General features: G+C 38.2%; 1 protein-coding gene across 1 annotated transcript in view; it reads right to left on the bottom strand.

The window, feature by feature from the left end:
* The window catches only part of RARB (retinoic acid receptor beta), a 357,943-nt gene that overhangs the window by 238,706 nt on the left and 98,164 nt on the right, over positions 1–21,073 (bottom strand). The window lies entirely within an intron of this gene.

Raw genomic sequence — 21,073 nt, forward strand, 5'->3', positions numbered from 1 at the left:
AACTCCACAAACATGGTGTTCACTTCGTCCTCAGATTACTGTCTCACCATGACCCAAGCCTTTTCAGGCAGTGGTGACATCTGCTGTTGAGAAGGAACTCAAAACTGCCATGTATGCATTGCATCCCGTTATTAACCCTGTAAGGAAATATCCTCCAATCATTGGCTTTTGTGATACTGGAACACTCTTCAGTTTTGGTTGGTCAGAGGAGTGTGTCTGAGCTGAGAGATGGAGAATGGGGCTAAACTCAGAACGTGTTGAGGGGGAGTATAGGTGATGAATTTTTGAGAGTCCTACCTATAATGCAGCAGTAGGGTTCAAATACTCAGGTCCCCTCAACCCTGTGGACAGCATGGCCACTCCACAGGAAAAAAACTAGCATTTCTTCCAATGAATGAGATGGATGCTATTGAGATAATTCCACGAGGATTTAGTTATTAGGTGGGAATTGCTTATGTCTTTAAACTATATCCCAGGAGGATCAGGGGGTTGTGATGGCAGGAACATAGAATTACATGGATGAGAGCATCTGAAATATTTGTCAATTTCATTATTCCTTATATCCCCCTACTTTCTGGAAGATAAAAATATACCATTTATTTAAACTTGTCATCTGTCATAGAAGAATTTCCTTTCATTTTCCAGGACTGGGAACACAAATATATTGCCCAATACATCATTAAAAACTATCTTTAATACTGTAGTTGAAAAGAACTAATAGCAAAATCAGGTTTTCTTAAATCTACCTTATTACTGAGTAATCAAACACAAACATGGAGTTTAGGGTAAAGACAGCATGAGTTACTGCAAACACTGGGCATTGCAAGCGGTAAAAAAAGGTTGGTAAATGGACAGAGAGAGAAAAGAACATTACGGGTATCACCTAAGGATAATGCTGGAAAAGATCAAACCCTTCCTGAAATTCTCTCTGTCTCAGAGGTTGTGAGAGAGTCTCAAGATGACAATTTTAAAAGATGGGGGCCACTTACAATTCTGCTAAGAACTGTTATAGTTGCCAGATGGTTGGGTGCAAATCATCCTTTCAGGAAGATCAAGAACGCTACATTTTTTTTTTTCCCAAAAGGGTCTCTTCTTTAATAGGGACTTGAGCAGATCCCTGTCATTGGTCTAGATAATGGATCACTTATACATACATTTTCAAGTGTAATGACACTCTTGCTTATTAAAGACCTCTCAGCTGAAGGGGCAGAATATTATGAACTGGCCGAGCCATTCATTTTCTTGAATATGTTATTCAGTATTTTATGCTAAACCAGCAATATACCATCCATTTTAGTACAATGATCCTTATGTTCAATAAAATTGAAGTGTCGCATCATAAATCATTATAGTCATTTATTTTACATTAGACACATTAGCCACTATATTCCATAATCTATTACAATAAGGTGGATTTAAATGTACCCCAAGGAACTGCAATAATAACTCGAGAACCAAATATAGAAATTTATGGATAAAATATGCTTAACCTAAAATTGCACTAGCTATCATGATAGCTGTGAACTCTGAATGGAATTCAGAGCTGACGGCAATTGAACTTAGCTACACATAGAGAAGGAAAGAAACAGCAGACTTCCCTCTAATTCTCTGTTCGTTAGTTTAAAAATGTATAAAATTGATGATTACATAATTATTCAGTGAGACAGACACTGGGTGAGGCTTGCTCAAATGAAACTTTTAAATATATGTTCAAGACCTGTAGTTAACCATTCAACAGGGTGTCTACTCCTAGAAACTTCATCAGCTCAGACTAATTCCACTAGCCCCAAATTTGTGAAAATTCAGAGGCTAGGTAGTATGAAGAAAAAGGTTTGCACATCTAATTAATAGTGTAAATAAAGTGCCAGGAGAGTGTTTTTATACCAGAGAACTTTCTAAAAGCATCTTTAAGTTTGTAGGAGGCTTCCTTTTACTTATAACTGAGAGAATTACACATTCTTATTCATTTCCCCAATGATCTCTTCTAGATAATATTATATTAGCCTGCTCCATTTTCCTGTAAATTGTGCAATAAGCAATAAAATTGTGTTCTATACACCAGATTCTTCACTAATTTGGTATTCCTCCACTTAGTCATAGTGAGGTCTCGTTTGTAATTTTAGACAAATGAGTACTATCCATGCTATTGACACTCTTGGGCACCCCTCTTGGCAATCTCAAGTCTACTAATCATGAAAATTAGACTGGCTTTATTATATTACCTGAAATGAAGTCCTTGCTGTTTAGTATTATTAAAAAGTGTGTTCACTGCTGTGTTTAATCTGATATAGCATGGCCCAGAATGGCTAAGGTCAGTTCTTGCTCAGGAAATTAGAGACCAGATTAAATTTCCCCCTTGAAGGTCATTCACCTATTCTTCCACCCATCCTCTCACCTCCCTCCCATTGAACCATATAATCATCCACTCATCAACCAGTAATCCAGCTAATGAATATCCAACAACTATGTAATGCCTTCTCTGTGCCAGACACAGGTAGGTAATAAAGATAAAATGACGAACAAGACAGAGCAGCTATCTTTGTTACAAGACATAGTCAGTCCTCACTTAACATGGTGGATAGGTTCTGTGACTCTAAGAAAAATGACCTATAAGAAACCAATTTTACCATAGGCTAATTGATGTAAATAAGACTTAATTTCCTACAGCATCTCATCCATGTTGTGGCATTGAAGACCTGCTCTACTTTCAATGAATATATTGTCTTTTAAATATGCGCACACGTGTTTTTATATACTATGTACAATTCTCAAATACTTATGGCTAGTTATGAATTTTCCCTCAGTCAACATTTATAGAATTGTAAACTGATACATAAGTAAAGTTCTGAGGGGAAGAGAGAACCACGTCTGACTAACTGACTTTATGTGAATTTATCCTCTCTGGTCCTCATTTCTTCATCTGTACAATAAGGGGTTAACCAGGTAGTTTCTAGGATCCCTTCTCAGATTCTAGGACCAAATAATTTTTGCTGTTCCTTTTATGAAAATGTCTTGAATAAAAAAAAAACGACAAAATAGAAAAGTCCGAAATCTCATGATTGTCATATCTGTTTGTCCTCCGCCACGCAATTTGTACTTTTCTTTTGTTTCTTTTTACGATTCACTACTAATATCAAATTTGCTGTTCTCACATCAATTTGCAGTCTAGTTTATGCTCTTAAAAATTATTATTATCTGATTATGATGCTAATACCAAATTTGTTGTCACCATTATTTAAATCCTCTTTCAGCATCAGCACCATCCTGAGTTTCCTCTTCTACTGATATATCTGAATTATATATTATTTCCCCCAGGCATGCTTTTCCAAATGAAATAAAATTTCATTTTCTGTTTCTAGTACTAATCCCACTGGATTCCTTGGCTTAAAATATTTATAAATACCACTTTGTACCATTTTTTATAATTTGGCCCCATTACGTGTATTGTATCTGGTGCTTCTAGGAGGTTCTGGTCACCCATGACTAAGGCTTTCTTCTCAGATGGTACATCGCCTTTTATGTGTCTTTCAATTATGGAGAAAAATTGTACTACCTATTTCTCAATAAATAGACAGATCGATAGAATAGAAATTATATAAATATATAAAAAGGACATATAATGTAATGGCCCTCAGATTAACCTGTGGGCTATAGGTGCCACATATTAAATGTTTACTAAAGGCAGCCATCTATTTATGCAAAATCTTCAGGCCAAATTCAGAAATATGCAGAAATTTCTGAGCATATTCTTTTAAGCAGAAATTGAGTATGGATTGGGGCCCAGTTAGGAAAATAATCTCATTCTAACTGATCCAATAGAATAAATTTTATACAGCGACTAGTCACATGTTTTGTAAGAGCTGAAAACTGAATGGGATGGTGACAGAGATTAACGTGGGCAAGAAGCCACTACCTGCCTTAGAGCTGGGAGGATAAAAGGAAGAGATGGTATTAACGAAGGCCGGGAGCCCTCCACCCCTTGCCAGAGCCTCCTTTTGGCCAAATCAGGCTGGAAGAAATGGATTAAGAGGGAAGTTATTAAGGCCTAGGCTTGAGAGCCTTTTACTCTGTAGACCCTTTACGCAAGGCCCTGGAGGAGGGGTGCCCTAGCAACTTGTGTAAATGATCTGAAACATATGTCATTTTGGCTATGACTACTGTCTCTTTGTACTCTGACATCCACACTGTCACGCTTCCCTCTCGAGTTAGGTGGCTGTACAGGGGTAGCTAATTTTGTTGGTGTCGAGGTGGGATATATGTATTTGGTTCATAGTTATTCTCATGTAGAGTTAAGTCTAGTGTGGTTGCCATAAGATTGAGGGTTGCTAGACCTATGTTGTACGCAGAGGCTGGAGACGGGAGACATCCTGCAGACATCAGTCAGACTGTTCCACGTGCCTAAGAATTTTCCCTTATCTTCCATAAATTTAAATGTCTCATCAGACATTCACTTTAGTGAAAAGAATGTTTCATGGTGTCAGAATGGCCTGCAGTAAAACACGACTGTCCACTGTGCCACTTTGCCTGGCTTTTACCTCAGATGTCTTATGACAAACCAATTGGTCACAACATGAGAAACTTAAACTGCCTGAAAATCTTATAGGTCTTTTATGAAAGCAGCTTGATAGCGGCTTACCCACGACTGACAATGATCCTAAAAATTTATATAACCACATTAATAATGAGTTTAGAAGGAAAACGTTTCTAAATTGTCGGCAATAAAAAAAGTGAATTCTAATCAGCATACCGAGGAAAGACTGAATTACATTTCAGTCTTTTTTCCCTATAGAAATCATTGTCATAGGAAGAAATAGTCAAATAGCATAAAGTCAAAAATTCTAGGAAAAAAATATGAGAGAGCTATCTCAGCAGTTAACTAATAAAAATATGATCTTAATTTTTCAGTTTTTTATTTTTTATTCTGTATTTCTTTAAGTAAATGTTTAATATTTTTATTTTCATGTTTTTTTCTCATTAAAAATACATATTGTTTTGTATATAATTTTGTGTTTATAATTTTAAATTATTTTTATATAATAGGGTCCCTAAATTGCATAAACTTCAGGCCCAATGAATCTGCTGACACAGGAGCTTGGTCAATGTATTTTATAGCAATTGCCTTGTGTGACATAGAGTAGCTAAGGGAAGCATGGGGACTGAATCCAAGAGCCAATAAGTAAAAGACAAGCACAACAAGATCTTAAGGAGCTCACAGTTTCTTTGGGAGGGCTAGAAAACCAGACTTGGGAGTTATGCAACCAGAGATAATGGCTAACATCACACCAGGGATGGGAGGAAGCCAGATGCTTCCCATATTGGGCACACACATTCCAGCTCACACTGCCAACATACTGATGATAGGTTTTGAATGGTACCACTGACACATCTGCCATGGCTGTCCCCAGAGATGCCACGTAGTTCTTGCAAGATAAACCAAGCACATGGGTCACCAGCTGTCGAATCTAAATCTGGTTCATCTCCATTTGACAAGAGAAGCCAGGTCACTTGCTTGTCCCCTAGATGCTAGGAAGGTTTGGAAAACTTGTGGGTTTTCTTATCTCTATAAGAAACTTCCAAAAAAAGAAATAATGTTGAAAGAAAAAAAAAAAAGATCCCAAATATCCATTATAATGTCATCATTATTATTCCTATTTTATGGAATGGAAATAAAAATGAAAGCTTAGAGCAAAAGCAATCTGCCCACATTCACACAGCTGGAAATTGCTAGAGCTGGGAGTCTGTCTCCAGACCTGGGGACACAAATTCTAATATCAGCAGAATCCAATGAGTGATGTAGATGAGAACGGAAAAAATGGCACAGGTGTCATTAGAGATCTCAATTAATCTTTGTTCTCCAGGACTGGGGAATAACAGAGTGGTAGGGACTGTGGCAAACTAGAGAGCTCATGTCTGTCTAAAGAGACAGCTGTCCCTAACCTACTGTTGGTTGTGGCCATGTGGGAACACTGGCCAATGAGACCAGATATGCTGATTTTAAAAAAGAGGCCCAAGATCTAGATTTTACTGTGAAATGTCTTGATTTTTAAATGTTGCTAAAAATAAAAAACAAACAAACAAACAACTTCATAAATATTGTTTGGGCCATAATTGTGCAAGTTACTCTGCTACTAGATTTTGACTTCAGGTTTCTATTTGCAATTTCTGCTTCAGAGTAAGCCTTTGCCTATAAAATTACATTGCCACACCTCTTCTGTTAAATGGACAGCATTTTATAAATCCTCTCTTAACTCCCAGACTTTGCTTTTCCTCTGTACTTGACCAGACCAGAGTTAGAAGCAATGAGTTTTTAGTTTTGAATTTACTGCTTTTTAGCTGCATAATATTGATTGAGTCCTATTACTTCTCATCATACTACTTTTTCATATGTAAAATAAAGATTAAAGAAAAGTCCAATCTGCCTACTTCAGGGTCATGGTGGGAATCAAATAAACTAATGGCTCTAAACATGTTTTGAAAACTATCAAGATCTACAGAAAAGTTAGTGTATTATTTTTAATGATAACCTTAATTTTCCAAAAGCTAATTAGTCCAAATTCCCCCTTTCTATTTATAGAAAATAACACATTAATTTTTTCTTCCACCTCTGATTCTATCCCCATCCTCTTTGGCATTTCAAAAATGATTGCCTCGGATTCAATAAGTTCATTAACCACTTCCCCTTGCACTGCGGGAAACAACTCATCTCCCCAACTTACATTTTCAACACAGCATTTATTTTTTCACATAACTTCTTAGTTTGTTTTTCTTTTTCTATTTCTTTTTTTTCTTTTTTCTTTTCTTTTCCTTTCCTTTCCTTTTCTTTCTTTCTTTCTTTCTTTCTTTCTTTCTTTCTTCTTTTCTTCTTCTTTCTTTTCTTCTTCTTTTCTTTCTTCTTTTCTTTTCTTTTCTTTCTTTTTCTTCTTCCTCTCTCTCTCTCTCTCTCTCTCCTCTCCTTCTTCTCTCTTCTCTCTCTTCTCTTTTCTTTTTAAATCAAGTACAACAGTAATTTTTGTTTTCATTTGAATTTTTCTTTGGAGACTGGAAAGTAACTGGCTTGAATAAGGAGACGGAATTATTGAGGAGGTCAGCCGAGAGGCAGGGCAAGGGCAGCTGGAGTGTGTGTATCCGTATCCCCCACTGTCATTCCTCACGTTTTTTGAGAGTTTGTGTCATGAGCCTGAACTGTCTATGTACCATGGCTTGCCCTGGGGAAAGCTGTTCTCATTGAAAGGCAAAATAAACCCATAACTTATATGAAGAATTCATTTGGCAATGGTATTTCTTTCCATAGATCCCTTTTCCAAATGTCTTGTTGCAGCACAAAGATAGGCTTAAGTCTCAGCCCCGGCTTCCCAATGAAAGCCCTCAAATGACCCATTTATATCGATGTGGCAGGAATATCCAGGGAGGTATATCTATAATTTGATACTGTACCTATTGTTAATTAAATAAAAACTATAAACAAAGAGACAATCTGTGATAAAAGATCACAAAGGTTTCTTTTCTTTCTTTCTTTTTTTTTTTTTTAAGCTACAGGAGGCTTTTTTGATGGAAAAGGAAATGAAGGTACCTTTTACTGTAGACCTAGATAGTATGGGTAGCTGGTCTTATATTTTTCAGAATTCATACAAGTGGACACTTCTAATAACCATCCACACAGGGCTGGTCAGAATCTGGTCCTTATTCCTATTCTCTGTTCTTGCCAGGTGGGACTATATTCTGTTTCCACAGTATACCACATTCACCTTCTCTTTGCCTTCTCTTAGGTTGTTCTCCTTTCTGATATGCCTCTCTCCACTACCCTCAACCTACCTATAACCTACAACCCTTCCGACATCCTCCACGAAGCCTTCGTTGATCACCCTCATTCCCAGTATGCCTCCCTTTCTCACCAGGAACCAAATCTGACCTACAATGTAGCACCACATCTTGTGCCCTGGTATCTAACTGTCATCCTTACTGGTCTATTTGAACTTTAAGTTCAGAGCCATTGTGTGTGCTTCTACTCTAATGTCCAGAGAGTCATGCAAACTCTGGCCTTGGGAGTTTCACTACAAAGTGTAATTGGTTATATTTCCAAGCTTCCAGGGTTTGAGAAGGTCAGAGGAAAAACATTCATGCAGACACAGGTGCTCATGTATTTAACACTGCATGCAACACAAACAGTGAGCATCCTATTTCTGAAAACATTCAAGTAGAAGCTGGATACCTATTGGCAAGAATAGTATAGAGCAAATTTAAGCATGACTGGAATGGAGTAAAGAAAATAGTGGCCCATATAGGTAAAGCGGTCAGCCCAAAGTCGTAAAATAGGTAAGTGGCAAAACCAGTACTTAAACCCTGGTACTTCTACTCCTAGCCAGGATCCTCTTTAATGTATTCCCTCATAATCACACGTCTGAAGACACTCAGGCCGAATGTGTTGCATTCTGTCTACTACATTGTATTTGGAGGAGTCCAGGTCTAATGTGGTCTTTATATTAAATGACCAAACCATCTATTTTCTCAAGGGTAGAGATTTTTGTTTTGTTTATTGTAATAGCCCAAATGCTTTTTCACATAGTAAGTACTAAACAAAGAGTTGCCTAATGTTGAATGAATGAGTACTTGGAAAATGTGATTATCAGTCAGATAGGCTAGACTATGCTGCCAAAACAACTCTCAAATCTCAGCTACTTATAAAATCAAAGGATTATCTCTCCCTCAGGTTCCATGTTCACCCCAATTTAGTAGGAAACTCTGCTCCATGACACCTTATTCGGAAACACAGACTGATAAAACAGCCACTATGCTGCTAGTTACCATATCAGAAAAAGAAAGAGAGAGAGGGAGACAGAGAGAGAGAGAGAGAGAGAGAGAGAGAGAGAGAGAGAGAGCGCGAGTGAGAGAGATCTGTCTGAAGATTTGGCCTGGAAGTGAAACCCATTACTTCCATATTTATAATTCATTGCCAGATTCTATCCTATGGCCCATCTAACCATAGGGAGTCAGTAAAGGCAATCTCACCATGCTGCCAAAAGAAATATGTGTAGAACAGCATTTGTGACTCCCATTTTTACTTGCTTTTAATTTCTTTCCTTCCATTTGAAGTAGGTAAAGGAGATTGGAGAAGAGTAAACAGTCTAAAAGAAGATACCTTTCACATGAATGGATGAAGGGAGAAGAAATTCAAGACATTTGTTTTAGTTTTTCCCAGTTAAGAAGCAATTCTCAGATGTTAAGAATTTAGGCTCCACTAAAAAAAAAAAAAAAAAAAAAAAAAAAAAAGACATAGTACAGACAGGTATTACTGGGGGGCAGGAGTAGAAAAAGGATAAAGGTAAGAAAAACAGCAAGATAATTTTCTATATATTAGTTAATGTTATGGACTAAATGATTGTGTCCCCCACAAGTCTTATGGTGAAGCCCTAACTCCCAGTGTGAGATGGGCTTTTGGGAGGTAATTAGGTTTAGATGAGGTCATGGGGGTGGCCCTCATGATGAGATTAATGTCCATATAAAAAGAAGAAGACAGAGAGACCTCTCTCCCTCTCTCTTTATGCGTACACACCAAGAAAAGGTCATGCAAGAACTCAGTGAGAAGGCAGCTGTCTACAAACCAGGAAGTGGGCTCTCGCCAGGAAGCGAATCTGACAGCACCTTGATCTTGGAATTCCCAGCCTCTAGGACTATTAGAAAAAAGTGTCTGGTACTTTGTTATAGTAGCCTGAGCTGATCAGGACAGTCGATTTCATTCATCGTCTGAATTAACAGGGAGATATGGTCTCTCTGAAGGCAAACTAAATTTTAGTTTACAGTAACAGAAATATAACTTCTAGAATGATGAAGATGATGATTCTGCCTAATTCTATATTGGCAGAACCACATGTGGAATATTGTATTACTACCTGGTGATAGAATTTGGCTGGACTGGCAAAAAACTCAATACCATAAAAAGGACAAAGTAAAGTGGCATAGCCAATTTGAAGAAGACGACTCAGAGAGAAAATAACAATAGTTCTAACAATAATTTTCAATGCTTGAATAATTATTGTGTTGAAGAGGGTTCATACTTGTCTGTATGTTTGAAAAGCAGAAGACTATAACCAATGGAAAGAACCTACAAGGAAATAGATTTTTACTTGATTCAATGAAATATTCCTAACAGAACTATGAAAACACAGAAGGGTGTGTTTGGGTTTTGATTGTTTTCTCAATTCTGGAAATGTTATTGATGGTAATCAAACATCAGTCAGTTGGGAAATAGGACTAGGTGATTCCTAGGATTCTACCTCATTCAAAAATACATGATCTTAAATTCATGATTTAACTTACACTTCTCACGGCATAGCTCTGAAAAGTACCTGCACCTACTCCTGGCCACCATAGTGAAGAAGATTTCAGAAGAATATGATACTCAAGGGCGGGGTTTGGCAAACCTTTTCTGTGAAGGGCCAGATTGTAAATATTTTAGCCTTTGCTGGCCATTTGATCTCTATCACAACTACTCATCTCTGCCGTTGTAGTGCAAAAGCAGCCATAGACAATATGTAAACAAATGGACAAGGCTGTGTTTCACTAAAACTTTATTTACGAAAGTAGTTGTCAGGTTGGATTTGGTTCATGAATCATAGTTTGCTAACCCCTGGTATGGATGCTGAAGAGGACTCTAGTTAGAAGAACTGCTTATCCAAGAAATCAACACTCTCCGAGGGCTTCATCCTCCTTCTAGTAGTAAAGACACGGAAGACAAAATGTTGGAGTATCTAGTCATCTCTGTCCAAAGACAAGGAAACCAAACAGCATCTGGCTTAGCAGACATAGAGGGAACTCTGAAGAAAACACACGTTTTTGTGAAAATGGCTTGAAAACACAGAGGAACATAGTAAAAGGAAATGGATGTTTAGGAGAGAGAGTTTCACTTGACTTTCAAACCTGGCTCATGGCACATCATAAGAAAATAAAAACTGCAACCAGAGAGGCCATCGAGGCATTCACGTGTTGGCCGAGGGACTTTCGAACTCGGCAGTAGCCATGCAAAAAAATCAGGACTATTCCAGAAATTTATGTAGTTGTATTATAGTTCTCACTTAACTTGGAAGAACAACCAATAGGTGCCATCAATGTTTTCCGGACGACAGTAAGACCGGATGTAGGTCTCTAACTCTAGTAGACTGTGAAGGAATGTGTCTTAGCATGGGTAGCATGACATGTCAACCTTAACAGGCCTGGACAATGAAGCATGTACATCTATGGCTTTTACCAAGGATGAAGCCACAACAAGCAGACAATTAAAACTGATAAATGGCTTTTGATTTGAACTAAGAAAAATATTCAACCCACCCTACTATCAGCATGTTTAGCTCATAATCAGGCATTATTATAATGGTATGCAAATTGTAGAAATGGCAGACATTCTTTCCAACTATGTTTTCATTAAAGATTCAGTTTTTTTCCCCTCTCAGAATAATAGTAAATGACATGCGAACTTCATATGAACTATAGGTCATGAAAGGATTTAGTATTGGCATTTTTAATCTAAAAAGTCTGGTGCCAGAAAATCAATATGTTTCAGTTGCAGCATTCGAATGCAATTTTCCTCACGTAACAGGGTTTCTTTCTTTCCTTCTTTCTTTTTCTTCTTAGTCTTTTTTTTTTTTTTTAAAGAATGAATAATTCCTGGTTTTTCTATGAAACAAGCCTCTGTATTATAAGGTAATGACATCAATAACACATTACATGTAAACAGAAAATGAACAAAAAATCATTCAAGGCCCTTTTGAAACTGGAGTGCTTTTCATCAGCACTATTACAGGTTCCATTCACATTATCGGATTGAACCATCCTGCATAACCGAGGTGCTGACAAGTCCTGATTACCCAATAACTCCTGTATCCCTTTCAGGCAGGTTCACGGAGAGGACAGGAATACCAGGCCTTCCTGGGGGGCAGCTGGCCTGCCATGGAGATCCAATCAATGAAGCCCAACGCTCTCTCACTCTCCTTCACCCAAAGTGGGACGCTGTACTTCCTGGTGTGTAATGGCCTTTTCTTACCATGTTCTTAATTGTGTCAGATAACGACTGTTTATAGTATAATTGAGGAGGGTACAAGCTAAGCCTTCGAAACGCTTTCTCCCAACTACTCATTTGGGCCACCTGAGTGTCACTTAAATAGCAGAATCAACCAAAGAGCTTGAACACTTGGGACAAGGTGGGTACTAGACGGGCCGAATCACTTGAATGTTTGAAAGTTTCAAACAACCAATCACTTAACTTGGCTTTTTCTCCTTGTGCCTGAATTTGACTGCCACTAGTATATCCGAGGACCCTTCTCCGTCACTTTTTTTTTTATAGCACTGGGTGACATTATACTCTTTCTCAGGGAATTCCGGTTTAAGCCCAAGCTCTTTCTTTTACTCAACAAATGGGATTTCTTTCTCCTCACAAGGTAGAGAGTGTGGTGGACCCTCACTCAGGTGTGGCAGTAGAAAGCCAGTAGCCCACTGGCCTGCCTGCTGTTTGCGGGCTGAGAATGATCCTTCTAAAGGCAGAGCCTCTGTGCTGGAAGGACCACAGTTTCTTTACTCCTGACAACTTTTCAACTCTTGCTCAGAAACTGCAGCTCACTGCTTGTGGTGCAGCTCTGAGCAGCAGCCAAGCCAACCTAAAACAGCCTTTAAACAAGCAAACTGCGGTTTTTGCCTTTTGGGTGGTATATCACCATATATTTGACGTAATCTTCAGCTTGGGAGAGATCATATTTTTAAAACAAATTTCTTGGCTTCCAGCTTGGCTCTGGGACATTGCTGTCTGAGCAACATGGGCTTCCCTAATTAATTCAGGCTCCAGCTTTCTTTTTCCTTTTTTCCTTCTTTAAAACCTTTCCTCCAACAGTTAAACTCACACACTGATATATTTGCAAACATAAGAAAACAAATAGAGTGCCGGGCTCCCTACTGAAACATTTGAAATTCAAATGAGGGTCTGACAGTGTGGATTGTAGCACATTTTAAGTGTACCCTCCATTTATAGGCAGGGTGGGGCAGTGGTCGAAAATGGGGACTAGGTTCAAATCCCAGCTCACTACTTACTAGCTGCATATTTTATGAATGTCTCCTAACTTCTTTGTGCCTCAGTTTCCAAACATGTAAAACGTGTAAAAGGCTTAGAACAGTGCCTCATATAGAGTGAAGACTCATTATATGCTAGCTATTATTATTAATGTGAATGGTAAAACCCTATGGAGAAAGTTTGAATTGCTAGTGTGTCTTGGCAGAAGTTGATGAGTCTGGGATTTCATCCTAAGGATGATGGGAGCCTTTGGAGAGCTTTGAGAAAGGGAGTGGCATGACTGAAATTACAGTCTAAAAGATCCCTCTGGCCAATATGTAGCAGCCGGCCTGTAAAGGCAAGAGTGGAAGCAGGGAAAATTATTGGGTGATTATTACAATAACCCAGGTAACATCAAATGGTGCCCTGGACTTGTGGAGATGGCAAATAGTGGTTACATTCAGGGTGACTTCAAGATGGAGCCCACAGACTTGTGGAAAGATTAGAAGGAAAGAGTCAAAGATTATTCCAAGGGTGGACTGACCAAATGGAATTGATCAAGGTCAATAAAAAAGTCCAAAAGAATGAAGATGAGAGGTCAGCTGGATACTGAAGACACAGACCGTTTAAAGCTGTTTAAGGTTTTAACGCTAGAGCACTGTAGCTGGAGCATAGACATAGGTGGGTTTGGAATCACTGACCAGTGGAGAGGATTTAAAGGACATTCAGATTAGGAGGAAAAGCTTGAACAAAAACGTGGGGATTTATTGTCAAAGAAAGACTTAGGACTGAATCAAGAAACTTTGCTAAGAAGCAAGAAAAATAAGCCTAGAGGAATCTGGTGTGGCCGGGTTTTGGAAGGCCTTGACTGTCTGCCAGACTCACTCCGACCCAGTAACATGCTGGGAGTTTGGACACTTGGCTTCTAGGTTCAGCCATGATCTGTGTATCACATGAGAGACCACTTTCTTCTGTGAATGTCTGGAAAGTTAGAAAAATATTACCACAGATATTCTATAAAAACTCTCAGATCTTAAAATCGATATTGGGTCATCCAAAATTTAAAGATGAATCATTTATATGAACATTACTTTGACTCCACTTTTGGACAGTGGAATTAATCTTTTGTGCATTTTAATAACCCAAATTCAATGCAATATGTGCTTTTGGTTATGAATTAATGTAGCAAAATTATATTTTGCATATATACCATTTACTATATGTGGTACATTTCTGGGTGCATTAAGTACCTACACTTCTATTAACCATTCAGGGCTAGAGATACAAAGTCACTTATACTCCAGTTCACGGGCAATTTAAAGGATTTTTCGAGTAATTTTTTTCTAGTCTCAATTTTTTGCCTTAGATATTTAAAATGTAAGCCTTGAACAAGATATAAATTTGCTCTAAGCATTGGTTCATAGTCTTAACTGCACATTGGAATCACCTGGGGAGTTTTAAAAACTAGTGATGTCTCAGTTTTGCCCTCCAGAGATTCTGATTTAATTGATCTAGGATGAGGCCTGGCGTGAGTCTCACGTACAGCAGAGTTTAAGAACTACTCAAGTGTGTTTTGCTTATTTTAAGAACACTTTATTTTTAAGGTTAGCAAAGGAAGGGTGTGCATGTGCACATATTACTGAGGTCAAAGGGGTTAAATGTGTCTTCTCTCAAGCTTCCATGTGCCTGTGGTCCAGGTGAGATGGATCTAGGATGAGCTACCATGTTTTCAGTTTTTCTGGAACTTTGAAGTTGTTCTGTGTTCTTCTTCATACCAGGTACCACTAAGCCTCAGGATTGTACTGGCTATGACCCGGCAGTATTCCTAAATTTGTTAAACCAGCGGGCCACCCGCAGTCATACTGCATCCTTGAACCCTGGACTCTGCAGTCTGAAATTAAGAAAAAAAACCAAACAAACCAAGACCAAAGAAAATAAAATGAAACATAAACATTCTGCTAGGCTGGCGGTGGCTCTATGGGGCTCAAAAGTAGCTCTATTGAAATTCTGCCAGTGATTGCGGTAAATTGTTATTGTATTGAAGTTTCACGAAGAAGGAAACCTGAGCATGCAAACAACCCACTTATCGAGGGAGGAGAGATGATGAACACCAACCACCGTGCAGAAAAGAAATCACTTTTACTTGATGAGGTTTCAGCTGTGTGGTGGGTGCCTACTGGTGTCTGCCCAGCAAGATTATGGGGGCATTAGAGAGAAAAACTAACGTCAGACAGAATGAGGTCTTCGTTTTGGCATTCATTCAGTTATGCCTTTTGTTTTACTTACTCTTTGGGCTAGCTCAAAAAATTAATTGAAGCTCAGCTTTGTTGTTGTCAAATATTATGTTCTAGCTTAATTGTAGTTATTACCGAACAGAAGGGCCTACAACAAATTTAGTCAATGGGGGTTCATTGTTAAAAGCACTTGAAGAATCAGATTAAGGGGGCTTGGCAAACTTATGAGGATAAAATCAGTGTCGGTTTTCTTTGCTTCTCCGGTCACAGGCCCTTGGAACTCAACTTTTCTCATCTGCAAATGGAGATAATGATACCTCCCAAAGTTCTTTGAGTGTACTAGGCTTCAGGTCTGAAACCACTGTGCCATGAGGCTGTCTGTGGAAAGGGCCGAGGAGCCTTCTGGGAAAGAACTCAAGGGAATAAATTCAGGCTTTGAAGGCCATAGAGGGTTGGAGTCATTTTAAGGAGGGCAGCAAGTCTGCTATTCAGATTATCTTCTAGAGCAGCCCCCTTCACACCTGGAAATGAGGATGTAAAGGAAAATACTAAAAAAGCTCGCTCTCCGGACAGAGGGGATGGGGTATTTGGGGGCTGGAAGAATGGAGTGAAGAGTTAAAGAGGTACAAATTTATAGTTAATAGGTGGTCACAGGGATGGGGAGCACGGCATAGGGAATGCAGTTAGCACTAATGTAATGGCTAGGTGGAGAGCCAGAGGAGAGACAGAGCAATTAAGGAGATCATTTTATAAACTATATATATGTCTAACTAATGTATGGTATACTTGAAACTAAAAATAAAAAAACAGCTCTCTCTTTCTCTCTTTCACCTACATGCAAATTTCGTGACACAGAGAACAGTACTCTAACACCCAAATCACAAAAGTACAAGATAAGATGAATTATTCTCACAGGACCTAGTATGACCTCTGTGGGACATAGCCTGGCTTTAGTGAAGTCTAACTTTTGTTCTTCTAATAGTTTGAGATCTAATTCATATAACATAAAACTGGCCCTTTTCAAGTGTACAATTCAGTGCTTGTAAATATTCAGTAAATATTCATAAAGTTCTGCAACCGTATCACTATCTAATTTCAGAACATTTTCGTCATTCCCCAAACAAAATTCTTATCCATTAACAGTACCTCTCTATTTTGCCCTGTCCCAGTCACTGGCAATCACTAATGTACTTTCTGTCATGACAGTCTATTTTGCATATTTCATTTAAATGGGATCATACAACATGTGGCCTTCTATGATTGGCTTCTTTCGCTTAGCATAATGTTTTCAAGGTTCCTCTATGTTGTAGTATGTGCCAGTACCTCATTTCCTTTTATAGTGAAAAAATATTCTATTTTATGTTTACCCATTCACCCAAATTCATTTATCTATACATCAAGCAATGAACATTTGGGTTGTTTCCACTTTTTGGCTATTACGAGTAATGTTGCGTGGGTTTTTGTGTTCAAGTTTTTGTGCGAACATATTTTCAGTTCTCTTGGGTATATGTCAATTCTCTGGAATTGCTGGTTCATATGCTTGCCCTATGTTTAAGCTTGCGAGAACTGCCAGACAATTTTCCAAAGCTGTTGCATCATTTAAAATTTTGACTGCAATGTCTGAGGATTCAAATTTCTCCACATCCTTGCTAACACTTGTTACTGTCCCACTTGTTGGTCTTAGCCTTCCTAGTGGGTGTGAAGTGGCCTCTCACTGTAGTTATGACTCATTTTTATTTATTCAGCCTGGCATTTGTATAAACTTTATCTGAGAACTCATGTCCTAAGAAATTTATGGACACTATGTTTTCTCTTTTTAAGTCCGTTTTCTCTTTTTGCACCATTTGTTAGAAAACTGTTGAAAGTTCTGATCTGTTCTCTGAGTTTCTTAATCTTTTTAAAAATATATTTCCTATCTAATTATTTACCTTCCAGCTCAAGGTTTTACTCCTGAGTTGAGCAAAGTATGTTATTCAGCTCATTTGTTGAATTTTTAACTTTAATAATATATTTCACTTCTAAGATCTATAATTTTTTTAAAACAACTTTCTTCTTTTTTTATATAACCTCCTATTCTGACTTTAGTGATGAGACTCTCCTTTGGCTCTCTGAGGCTTTTTTTTTTTCTTTTAAATTTTAAAGTCCTTTTAAAATTATTCTAACATCTCTGTCTCATCTGGTATTAGGTCTTTTGTTTGCTGAGCATCCAGTTTCCTTCCCAAAGGGTTGGTCTCCCTTGGATACTAGGGGGCTCTCAGTTTTGTGCTCACTTTCCATAGGAGGATTCTCTCTGTGTGTCATAGTCTGTTATGTTCCGGTAGTGACATTGTCTTGTGGCATTGTTGGCCTCAGGCTCTTAAAAGGTGCTGAATGACTCATACTGTGTAGGTGGTATAAGTATGGCCACCTGCTGCTGATGACTATGAGGTCTTATCTTCTTCTTCTATTTCTACATAGTAGAAATTACACCCTCTTCATGTTTTATTGTGGAGTGTGAATATGTATTTGTTAATTGCATTTCTTATTTTTGTATCTTGTGTGGAATTGTGTTGAGTTGACTTTTGCATGTGTTCAATCTACCACCATCATTCAAGGGATCAAGCAGAAGAGAAGGAAAATGGCCCACATGGGAGAAGTTGGCAAGCACATGTGAGATGCCAGGCAATTGTTATGTGTGTGAGGCTGGAGACTCCTGGAAATAGCTTGACCTTAGGGAAATATTGGCAGGTATAGCCTTGGGACATCTGACGATGAAATGAAACAATGTACATACAAATTGCCTAACACAGAGTCACTCATGTCAAAGGCCCTCTTTTGTTCCCTGAATGTATATCTGAAAATAGAAAGAACTGCTAGTCTGGTCTTACTGCTCAAGTCTCTGTACCAGTCAGAGCCTCCGAGGGGTTATACTGTCAGCTCCTCTAGGCAGAGATCCATACAGTCCTGGCTTCCCTGAGTAACCATTACAGTCTCAACTCTTTAAGTTTCTATGACCTTGTTATAGCAAGCATAGGCCCCTACCATTCTCTGAGAACTGCCTGCCTCCGAGGATCTCTGCAGGATTGTTTGTACTGCGGGACCTTCTTCCTTTGGCCTCCTGAATGGACCGAGGAAGACATCAGACTTGGATAATCACATTCTTGCTTCTAAAATTTATAATGAATGATTCAGAGACTAGATTCTCTTTGTTAGTGGTTAGACCAAGTGACCGTGTGGATTGAGAAGCTACGAAGGTACTATATTTTACACAAGAGAATGTCTTACATGCTGTGAGAAATCAGAGTATTGTCGGCGTGTGTTTGCCCTCCATCCTACGCAAAGCACAACCTGAAACTTGTGTCACATTTCGCAGTGTCTTAATCATTTTTCCACATTGCAGAGCATGTGTTTGTGCTGAACAAATTATAATGCAAGGACATTTTGTAGAAAACTGTCATCTTTTGTCATGTAAGAGAGTGTTTATCAGACTGTAGCAGCGGTAATGGAAGCACAGGTTAAATTTAGAGCAGTGATTCTCAAGTGATTTCATGTGATTTCTTCTACTTCTCAACTGTATCTTACTGAGGCACAAACTATGAACCAATAAAGACCGCTGGAATGAACAGTTTCGTGCTGAAATCGAATCAAATGAACTAAAAATCAATTTGATATATATTTAATGCCATGTATAGTTGTAATTATACTGAGTGGCAATTAGACTTAAAGGCAAACTGTTCAGGTGAATTAATACAATTATGATGACTTTTCCACAGTTAACTGTGGTGGGGAGGGGGTGGTGGTACAGGAAATGATTCTTAAAACGAGAGATAAAGGAATTAATATTTCCTAGTTTTTAACTTCCTGTAGCAAAATCTATTTATTTATTTATTTTTTATTTGCCACAGGCTCTTCAGTCAGCTAGTGAGGACTATGAACCCTTTCTCAGAATAATGTTTCATGAGATATAATATATAGGGTGGTAAGGCAGACCCGCTGTATTAAAAGACAGTTAAAATATTTTTAAAAATTTGTGATATAGTAACAGATGTTCCTTTTTATTAACTCATTAAATAATATATTAGTGGCAGGTCTGAACAATCAGCATAACTTTGAAATAGTGATGAGCATGAATAATATTTTGAGATATTACAATAACTGAAATGTGATATGAAAGACAAATCATAGGCATTGCTAGTGATATTGTATTTGGTTGCTTTTGTTCATAATACTCAATTTCAGTTAGGAGTGAGTGATGATGAAGAGACATTTTTTTTTTTCCTATCAAAAGCTGACTGATCCTCTGAACCTATGTTAAGAAGCCTGTCTTGAAGGGAGAAGTCAAAAGCAATTAACCACCATTCTCCAGTAAGTGTTTACTAAAAGTTACTTATTATAAAAACAGAAGCTGCACTAATAACAATTATTTTCACATTACCTAAAACTGCACTAACACTCCAATTTTGTTAGGACAAGTCACCTTAATGCCATCTGCCAGAAAACCGTTTTAATAACCACACAAGTCTATAATATCTACGAGGTAAACGGTGTCCCCTTAAATGTGCTGCTCTTGGACAATGCAACTTAACACGATCAGACATGGCAGTCTTGGTATGAGGCCCTGTGTGGTGACAGCAGTAGCGAGTTGTTCAGATTCTCCAGTTCTCTCCTGGCATTTGGAATCAGGACTGGCCCCTTTTGTCGGAGTAAATCGAGTAAACCGTAGTAGTTTTTGTACAATCTAGGGAGAGTTGAAGAAGGCTCCAAGCCCCAGAATCAGGTTATATACAGCAGTTATTGGAGAGTCTTTTGGAATTCTCTAGTTTTCATCCCAAACCCCTCTCGGGGAAGCTAGGAAGTTTTGCTCCCCCTTGGAATCAACAGGCCCTGTGCATTCAGCCTCCTGAGGCACACAAATCCAAAACAGGTGATGAGAACTGGGGACATACCCAGTGTTGGTGTTACACCTGGTTCTGGAAATCAGAGACCAGCCTAAAATGACCACTATGCAAGTCACTGTCCTGAGACTTGATTCTGAAACACAAACACATAAGGAGTTGTTGAATTAAAGGAAGATGGCAATAACCCATGCTGGTTCTTTATCACTGTATCTAAGCTTCATTTTTAAGCCTATACTAGATGAAAAGAGTTGGTAGCTACTCTTAATACAATTATATGAGTGTTTACAAAGTCAAAATGGTCCTTTTGTAAGCTACACAAATACTGTTGTCCTTTCCCTCTGAACCTCTGCTTTGAAGAAGGAACACATGCTTAGCTGTCCTTTGTCCTATATTATAAAAGAAAAGCCCCTTTCTGTGGAATATCTGAATCATCCACTGGCAGTTTCTCAAGGTAAACAGAGTAAATTAAAAATTAATGTTTCTCATATGTACATTCACACACATAAGAGAATGCTTGCCTCACCAGGCATTAAAAGCAGTTGAGTCCATTTGTCTTTACAAAAAGCCACTAAAAACGTGGAAATGCTAGGACAACATCAAAAAATTCTGAAAACAATTTCCTGGATAAAGACAAATGTTCTTTCTGTGATTTGCCTTATCTAATTAATCCCATGCGTGAGACTAGACTGAAGGATGAGGGGGTAAAAATGGATAGACTCTTGCTTTTAATAAGAGAGAAAACAAAAGGAAAAAATAATACTTTATAGTCCTGATATCTTAAAGGAAAGGGAAAAAAGAATCTCACAAAGATCTGCTTTTTCCTGCATGATTATCTTCTCATGAATTAGGTTTTTGATAAAAGCTGTTTCAGATTACAAGAAAACAAACAAACCACAATTCTTATGAGTTCATATTATATTACATCTCTGAAG

Source organism: Pteropus medius, unplaced genomic scaffold (genome assembly GCF_902729225.1).
Source record: "Pteropus medius unplaced genomic scaffold, Ma_sr-lr_union100, whole genome shotgun sequence".
NCBI classification, from domain to species: domain Eukaryota; kingdom Metazoa; phylum Chordata; class Mammalia; order Chiroptera; family Pteropodidae; genus Pteropus; species Pteropus medius.